The sequence below is a fragment of the Rosa rugosa genome, chromosome 2, assembly GCF_958449725.1.
Source record: "Rosa rugosa chromosome 2, drRosRugo1.1, whole genome shotgun sequence".
NCBI classification, from domain to species: domain Eukaryota; kingdom Viridiplantae; phylum Streptophyta; class Magnoliopsida; order Rosales; family Rosaceae; genus Rosa; species Rosa rugosa.
Window position 1 is genome coordinate 38700087 of NC_084821.1, and position 9890 is coordinate 38709976.

Consider the following 9890-nt stretch of genomic DNA (forward strand, 5'->3'; position numbering starts at 1 on the left):
TTCTACAATTGATTCGTGCACTTGCGAGTAGTAAATTAAAATTGACAACAGAGCTCATAATCATCTCCTCTAATGATAAAAACCTAGAAAAGAGACGGGTCAACTAACTAAACCGCCAAGTCGAATCAAAGATTGATCCTTTTTTCTTTTTCTTTTTTTCATGGATCTCTCCCCAAATCGGACTACGACAAACTAAAGGCTAACCTTTTAGAAAACCCACGAAAGCTTTATACAAAGATTGAGCCACAGAGACCCTCAGAAACAAAGTCCAGAAGGTCAGGAATTGAAGACTCAATTTTGGGTCAAGCCGATTGCGAATGAGTTAGGTCTGAATGCTATCCAAGAGGAGGGTCCGTAAATTAGTGTTTGTGGTCTGATTGTATGTGTGTGCCTCCTCTGTGCTGGAGTCACTAGACCAGTGATGCCTAAAACCTATAAGAGATGATGATAAGGATAAATGATGAGAGAGACCCTATACCACCAAACGTTATCCTCTGGCGGTGGCCACAGGTAGCGTCGCTGCGTTGTCCCTATACTGGCTGCCGGACCGGTAATTCATTGCCCTGGGCTGTGGTCTGGAGAAAAGATGTTGGGCTTGTGGTTTGGCAGGATGGTTGGCGGCGGATCTGGGCAGCATCTCTAGGCGTTGTTTTTCTGTGTAGATCCGGCGATGGAGTTTTGGAGCGTCTGGGAGGGTCGGAGGCTTCCGGGACCGGTGCAGGGAGTTGGGATAGTGGTGATTCAGACAGTGGAACGCTACATTACTGCTTGTTTCATGGCGGCGCTGCCCGAGGCTGCTTTGGTCGAGGCGGTGTGGGCTGCGATGGCATAGGTCGTGGTGGCATAGGTCGTGAAGGTTGTGGCAGAAGGTTGAGGTGGCGGTGTGGTTGAGCGGTGATGCACCAGAACGGTCTCATGGATCTACCAGGTGGATGGAGATGCATGGTTTGGATCGGGCCAGTCCGACTGGGCCATGGGTTCAGCATTTTGTCTCTTTGGGCTGCTCTTTCGGGTTTACTAATTTGGGCTGGGTGTTTTTCCCTTTGCCTCTAGTATGAATTTAGCTTAGTCTTTTTTTCAATAATTTCCTTGTTAGGAACCTAGGCACTTTTGTGCACCTGATGTAACTCTAGCACCTCTAGAGTAGTACTGAAAGAGGATTCTCGCTTTGTCTACGTACTTAATTGTCTAATGAGTGGGTGTATAGCTATGCACCATTGTGGGTACTACCACTAGCTTCTTGTTTATGGCGGAAGGGTATGTACCAGCCTATTATGGCTTGTGATGCAATATATTGGCACCTGATTTGGGTTTGATTCAAAAAAAAAAAAAAAAAAAAGGATAAATGATGAGAGAAATGGTGATAAATAGTAAATATTAAAATAATAATGTAGAAAGATTATTAATATTGTTAAATATTACTTTCTCATTCCTGACTGGATATAGTTAACTATGGTTATATTTTGATACACGTGTCAGCTTCATATTTAGTGGTGGTATCACCACTTAATTGTTGGCGGTGAGCAAATTTGCTTCATAGGTTATGACTCAATTTTTATTGCGCTAATAAAAATCGGGTCAATTCGTATGTTTATGCATTTATTATAAATTAAGCTAGTGTCTTAACATATGTTTACACATGTTAACACGGTCACCAATGACCAAGAATTTTGTGGTCACCCACTCTTGGATTTAATATCAAGATTGAAATTAAAAGACTGTTTTAATCTCAACACCTAAATTAAATCTACTGGCTTGGATGCGGGATGCCTCAGACGATCAACACTGGCTTGGACTTGATGGTTTGTGGGCCTGGGATCGGGCTTGGTCTTGGGCTCAGGTCTCACACTATTTTTATTTTATAATTTATAGCTTTTTATTTTTACCTAAATGTGGCTTTATGCCGTCAATAAGTCCCTATTACAACATATTAGAGCGTCGTGGGCTTGGTCCCAGTATGCAGTCAGTGTGCATTGTCTGGCCTAGCGAGGCAACAAACCGTTTTCTTGATCAAATAGACGCAACCTCCTAGTGGCAGGATGAAATGGAGTGTCGCCGGATTTGTTTCAGTGCGGCAACATAGTGGGAAAGCTGCTCTATTTGTAATGATGCTCCTTCGTAATAGAGTAATCTTTCTGTTATGTTATCTCTTTTCTAAAGCAAATAGAGTAGCCAGTTGTGCATTCTTTGCTATTTGGTGTTTGGCAGAATACATGACAGGACCCGTCCCGGATTTCACCCCGAAATCCGAAGTGGCCCTGCGGGGCCCAATTTAGAAGAAATTCTACCAAAAATTTGGCGGAACATCCCCTAAAAGTAGGCTACCCAAAACCTGTAGGAAAACATTTACACTTCTAAATCATCCATCCTTATTCTCCTGGAGCCATCTGCTCCCCAAATCACAACTCCAATTTCACAAATATCAGTCTCAACCCAAAAACAATATTAATCCCATAGGTTATCAGAGCAATACTAATCCACTAGGTAACAAAGAAAACAGAAATAGAATGAGTACGCGGAAGCAATGCAGTTGGCTATGCCTCGACTCCATGTACGCCCGACCTCAACTAATTTCGCCTGCAAACTGGGCATTTGAAACCAAAGGGCCCAGGGGAAAGTACATAAAACGTTAGCGTGAGTGGACAAAAATAAACAATTTAAAAAGAAAAAAAAAATTTCATACTTTCCCACATTTATCACTTTAAAAACCCGATGCATGCAACAATTTAAAGAAACACAACAATTTTAGTTCAGCTCAAGAAAACCGACTAGCCCCGCTAGCCACAACCAAGCAAAGAGGAAAGAACTCTGATACTCAAGAAAATAAGACCAGCCCCGCTGGTTAAGGGAATCGGACTAGACCCCGTGACAGGACCCGCCCCGAATTTCACCCTGAAATCCGAAGTGGACCTGCGGGGCCCACCTTAGAAGAAATTTTGCCAAAAATTAGGCAGAACTTCCCCTAAAGTGGACAACCCAAAACCTGTAGAAAGAGAATTTACACTTCTAAATCACCCATCCTTATTCTCCTGGAGCCACCCTGCTCCCCCAAACAACATCAACCAAAATCACAACACACAAATCTCGACTTAATAACCTTAATTCCGCAGGTAATCAGAGCAATTCTAATAGAAAGGTAAATGAGGAAAACCTAATTCAAGGCAATCGCGGAAGCCATACTGTTGACTATGCCTCGACTCCATGTACGCCCGACCTCAACTAATTTCTCCTGCACACTGGGCATTTGAAACCGAAGGGCCCAGGGGAAAGTACATAAAAACGTTAGCGTGAGTGGACAAAAATAAATAATTTAATATGAATAAAACAAAATAAAACTTCATACTTTCCCACATTTTTCGATATATAAAATCCGGATGCATGCAACATTTATATTTTATAGAACACTTAAGAAAATAATCCGAAAAACGTTGAACTCCAGAAAACCGACTAGCCCCGCTAGTCAAAACAACAGAGTAAGAGATTGAAATTTCAATACTCGAAAATATAAGTCCAGCCCCGCTGGTTAAGAAAACTCAGACTAGTCCCCGCTAGTCAAAAATAGTATAAGTAGGGGAAGATGATAGCCATACGAATAAGCCACTCAGGCTTGGTTGGGTGATAGCCTCCCAGGCTAAAGAACTCCCATAACTCCCGTAATATACCCTTACGCCACTAAGTGTAGCGATAGGATACTGGGCTACAGAATTACTGTCACAGAGACAGTAACCTGCGCCACAAAGGCGGAAGGGCTACGATGATCCCATCACCGCGCCACAAAGGCGGAAAATCAATGCTAGCATGATAAAATCACCCCTCAGTATGGCACAGGGAAACATAACCGAAAATCCAGTAAATCCAAAATACATAAGGCTTCCCCCATCTCTCGTAAAAGAATTTCCAACGACGTGTCCCACACGCCAAAAGTATCTCCAAATTAATAGCAAAAGCGAGAAATAATAATAAATCGTAATCCCCGTAAACCGAAACAAAACAAATTCTAAAATCATCATCCAGGCATTCCCAATGCCAAAATCGAAAGTCAATAAATAACAAGAAATATAATTCCATCGAAATCTCATTTCGAAAAATATTCCAGAAATCTCAAAACAACGAATAGAAATATAATTAATTCCGGAAATCACCTCGGAAAAATAATTCGTCGAAATTCAACATCAATTATAAATTCGAATCCGAGCATAACAAATTAATAACCGAAATTCACAACCGAGGTAAATCATAATCCATCTCAGAAAATCATTATTGAAAGCAAATCCATGAGATAAACCAATAATCAAATTCCGGAAACAAATAATATGCTTGAAAAGTAATATGATAATTAAATAAAGAATTAATTCAAGAAATAAACGCATGCATCATTATTTAAAACAAAAGTCCACTCACAGTACTATTCCGACGATCACGTATACGAGTTCCTTCATCGAGCCAGGGCTCGGTACGACATCCTGTACACGATTATATTCCGTGAATAATTATTCAACAATTTAATATAATTCCTAAACTCAATTCCTCATAATTTACATCTCCCATTCTCCTCGGATTCAGCCCAAATTATACCACTAATACCAATTCGTTAATTTAAAGGTTCCAAAGCAGAACCGAGAGATATCCGACGGTCGGATTCTCGTAATTCGATAATCGAAATCCTAAACTTCAAAAATTCATAATTAATTCCAAGCTTCTCCAAAATTCACCAAACTTCACATACAAGCTCTATGATAATTATAGAATTTAACTAGCCAAAAATTTAAATTAAAAAGCTACCCTAGCCACCGCTACCGCCGCCCACAGTGGCGGCGCCGCCGCCACCGCCACCATCTCCGATGGCCACCAAAATTTGGCAGTAGCACCTTCTCAACACACCCATTAATTCTTTCAACTGTGACCAAGTTAGAAAATGAGCGGAAGTACCTCAACAATTAAAGAGAAGTTTGAACCCGAATTGTGAATAGTAACTCGGAATTTCAAACCTTCGATTCGACCTCCACACTGCAAATCGTGGCTCAAGGCTAGGGGCAACATGATCCTTGGGAAAAACCGCTCCTTCGACGCCGGTTTGGTGGCCGGAGACGACCGGAATCGGAAGATATCGCCGGAAATGATAACTGCTACAGTAATCTTCTTGGCTCCAAATCGAGCTCCTCCGGCCAAATCTCTGCAAAACACCACCACATATGCAACAAGGGGGAGGAGGCGAGTCTACTGACACCAAGCTTGCACCACCAGGTGGCCGGAAAAAGAGAGAAGGCCGGAGCTGCAGATCGCCGAAAGAGAGAAGAAAGCACGGGGAGGAGGAGAGAGAGAGGAAAAGAAAGTTACCGGCCCCAACAGTAAAAATTCTAATTTATACTTTCTACAAATAAACAGTAACTTTACTATTTCAATTATAACTTTCACATCCGAACTCCAATTTTTACGCACCACATATGCACGCGCTCGGTTTAACGTCCTCTACAACTTCCATGAAGAACATTTTCCTAAATTTTGACCCGAACAAAAAGTCAACTTTTAGGGCCACTAAAGTTGCTGAAAAAGAGTAAAAGTAAAACAAATTACCGTTTACTGTCCAAATGACTAGTAAACCGGTGAATTTGGGTTCGGGACGTTACACCCCGCTAGCCCAGCAATAATATAATGAGTAGGGGAAGATGATAGCCATACGAATGAGCCTTCCAGGCTCGGGTGATAGCCTCCCAGGCTAAAGTACTCTCATATACTCCCGTTATATACCCACACGCCACTAAGTGTAGCGATTAGGATACTGGGCTTCAGCATTACTGTCACAAAGACAGTAACCAGCGCCACAAAGGCGGATGAATCAATGCTAGCAATGATAATAGTCACCCAAAGTATGGCAAAAGAAAATCCGAAAACCACATAAATCCATAAAGCTTCCCCAACTCTCACAAATGAATTTCCAACGACGTGTCCCACACGCCAAGAGTATCTCAAATCAATAGCAAAAATGCGAGAAATAATAATAAATCATAATCTCCATAATTCGAAACAAAACCAATTCCAAAATCATCATCAAGGCATTCTCAATGCCAAATCTGAAAGTCGATAAATAAATAAGAAATATCAATAAATCAACGGCGTGTCCCACACGCCAAAAATATTCTCGAGTCAATGATGAATAAGCAAGGAAGTTCAATAATGAACTAATATTCCACTTTAAAATAAATACCATGGAAAATACTTTGTTGAAAAACAACATAAATCATAATTTCGAATCCAAGCATAACAAAATTAATATCCGAAAATCACAACCGGCATAATTCATAATCACTTCATGAAACTCATCAATGAAAGTAATTCCTCGAGATAAATCGAAATCAAAATCCGAAAACAATTATATGCTCAAAATGTAATACGATAAATAACTAGAGCATTACTTTAAGAAATAAATGCATGCATCATTATTTAAAAACAAAAGTCCACTCATAGTACTATTCCGACGATCACGTATACTAGTTCCTTCATCGAGCGATGAGTCGGTACCTCGTCCTGTACACAATTATTCGTACATAAATAATTACCGGACGGAAAATAATTTTACGATAATCAATAATTAAATCTCAAAACCCATAACCTCAACTTCTCCAATCCTCTTCCACATCCAACCAAACTTCACCAACACTGCCCACTCGTCGATTTCAGACTATAAAACAATTTCCATAATCTGACAATCGGATTCCCGATTAACATTAACCGAAACCAAATCTTTAGAAATTTATAACCGATTCAAAACTCCACCAATCCTCACCAAACTTCATATATAAGCTCTATGACATTTATAGGATTTAATTGGGCTAAAACAGGAATTAAAAACCAACCGTACACGCCTCCTGACAGGACCCGCCCCCGATTTCACCCTGAAATCCGAAGTGACCCTGCGGGGCCCACCTTAGAAGAAATTCTACCAAAAATTTGGCGGAACTTCCCCTAAAATGGGCAACCCAAACCTGTAGGGAACATTTACACTTCTCAATCAAATCATCCTTATGCTCCTGGAGCCACCCTGCTCCCCAAATCAACATCAATCTCCAATTCACAAAACACATATCTCAACTTGAATAACATAAATCCCATAGGTAATCAGAGCAATTCAAACAGAAAGGTATATGAGGAAAACCTAATTCAAAGGCAGATGCGGAAGCCATGCTGCTGACTATGCCTCAATTTCGTGTACGCCCGACCTCAACTAATTCGCCTGCAAACTGGGCATTTGAAACCGAAGGGCCCAGGGGAAAAGTATTGGAAACACGTTAGTGTGAGTGGACAAAAATAAACAATTCTAAACGAAAGAAATTTTATACTTTCCCCATTTATTTCCTTAAAAACTCTCAATGCATGCAACGATTTAGAAAACAAATCACGAGAAGCTCCGCTCAAGAAAAACCGACTAGCCCCGCTAGTCAGAAACAACTGAGAAAAAAGATCGAAACTCCAATACTCAACAGGATAAGACCAGCCCCGCTGGTTACACGGAAATCAGACTAGGCCCCGCTAGTCGAGAAATGATAGGATATGGGGAAGAGATATCACCATACGGGAAATGGAGCCTCCCAGGCTCTACCTACCCTCAACTGCCACTCACACATAGATTGTGCGAGGAGGAGAACTAATAACCTCGACTTCCAATCACACATAGATTGTGTGAGGAGGAGAACATTACCTCGACTGCCACCCACGTGAGGAGGAGAATAAGCTACCTCAACTGCCACTCACAAACACAAAGTAAGTGAGGAGGAGACCTAATCACATGACCCGAGTATGGTGAGGAAAAACAATCGAAAACCAGTAAATCCATAAAGCTTCCCCATATATCTCACGAGATAAAATCAATGTATTCAACGACGTGACCCCGCACGCCAAGATTACACTCAAACTCAAAATAAATAAGTGAGAAATAATAATAAATCGACGGCGTGTCCCACACGCCAAAATATTCTCAAATCCGTAACCAAAACCGGAAATTAGTAAAAGCAAATCCCATTTCCAACAAAAATCTCTCAATATCTCCAAGAAACAAACCAAATCCAAAATCATTAATTAGGCATTCCCAATGCCAAAACCGAAAGTCGAAAAAAATAAATGAGAAAAATCCAACTCCATCGAAACTCATCTTGAAAATCTTCCAGGAGCTTAAATCGGCGATTAGAAATATACTTAATTCCGGAAATTACCTCAGAAATAAGTAATTCGTCAAATAACATTATAAATCATAACCAACCTTTGAACTCATTATTGAAAGCAAAACCACAATATAAATCGAAATCAAATTCCGAAAATTAATTCATTTGCTCAAAATGTAATATGAATAATCACTAGAGCATTATTTTAAGAAATAAATGCATGCATCATTATTTAAAAATAAAAGTCCACTCACAGTACTATTCCGACGATCACGCATTCGTGTTCCGTCATCGAGCAATAGTTCGGTACGTCGTCCTGTACACAATTATATTCCGTGAATAATTCTTCAATAATTTAATACAATTCCTAAAATCAACTCCTCATAATTTCACCTCCCAATTCTCCTCGGACTTAGCCCAAATTATACCACTAATACCAATTCGTTAATTTAAAGGTTCCAAGGCAGAACCGAGAGATATTCGACGGTCGGATTCTCGTAATTCGATAATCGAAACCTTAAATTTCAAAATCCATATATATAATTCTAAGTTTCTCCAAAAATTACCAAATTTCACATACAAGCTCTACACAATTAATAGGATTTAATGGGCTAAAAACCGGAATTAAAACACTGCTCTACGCGCCTCCACGCGCTACCCACAGTGGCGGCGCGTGGGGACCACGCGCCGGCGGCGACCTCTTCCGATGACCACCAAACTCTGGCACTAGCATCTATACAACAAGCCCAACCAACTTCTCAACTACAACATCAACCAATTTTACCTCGACGTGGTCGAATCAAGCCGGTGAAGGAAAGCCCCGAAGCTCCAAGAACCCTAGAAATGAAAAATTGTCAATTCGACTTCTACAATACAAATTGGAATGAACCACCTTAGGGGAAATAACCTCCATCAAAAACCGAACCTTCGATGGGAATATGGTGGCCGGAGGTGGCCGGAATGGCCGGGAATCGGCAAAATCCCAAAACTGCAACCGGAGCACTTCTTGCTTCGATCCGGGCTTTCACGGCCAAAACTCCCCAATCCCAGGTCACTGGTATCACGAGCGGGTTGAGGCGCCCCTGTGGTGACCGGTTGCACGCCGGATGGTGGCCGGAATGTGAGGAATCGGAGGGAGGAAGAAAACCCGAAGGAGAAAGGGGGAGAGTCGGGGGAGAGGAGAGAGAAAGAGGGGTGGGTTTCCGGTTTTGGAAACCTACCCGGGTAACTTTCCATATATATCAAAAATTTACCATGAACAGTAATTTTTGTAATTCACTCATAACTTTTGCATACGAACTCCGATTTAGGTGTATCACATGTCCACGGACTCGGTTTAACGTCCTCTACGACTTTCAAGAAGGAAGTTTTCTCAAATTTTGGCCCGATCAAAAAGTCAACTTTTAGGGCCACTAAAATACCGAATTAGAGTAAAAAGTGAGAGTAGTTGTCGTTTACCGTCCAAATGACTAGTAAACGGGTAAGTGAAAATACGGGATGTTACACCTCCACGCGCCACCCACAGTGGCGGCGAGTGGGGCCCACGCGCAGGTGGCCACCACCTCCGATGGCCACCAAATTCAGGCAGCACCACCTACTCATCTAGCCCAACGTTTCTCTCAACTACAACAAAGCCAGAATATGCCTAGAACTACCTCAACAATTACGGTGAAGATTATACCCAAAACGTGAACAGTGTCAAGAAATTCGAACCTCAAATTCTTCCTCCACGCT

The 9890-nt window shown here is 41.3% G+C and overlaps 1 long non-coding RNA gene across 2 annotated transcripts; it reads right to left on the reverse strand.

Annotated features, from left to right (window-relative positions):
* Positions 1-2556: 2556 nt before the first annotated feature.
* Positions 2557-5286, reverse strand: LOC133727821 (uncharacterized). Of its 2 annotated transcripts, none has more exons than XR_009855370.1 (3): positions 4930-5286; positions 4402-4463; positions 2557-2584 (listed from the first exon to the last, which is right to left on the reverse strand). It is a non-coding gene; the product is annotated as an uncharacterized LOC133727821 (long non-coding RNA). The 2 variants fall into 2 exon arrangements; XR_009855369.1 differs by lacking the exon at positions 2557-2584 and adding an exon at positions 2874-3236.
* Between the last annotated feature and the right edge of the window lie 4604 nt (positions 5287-9890).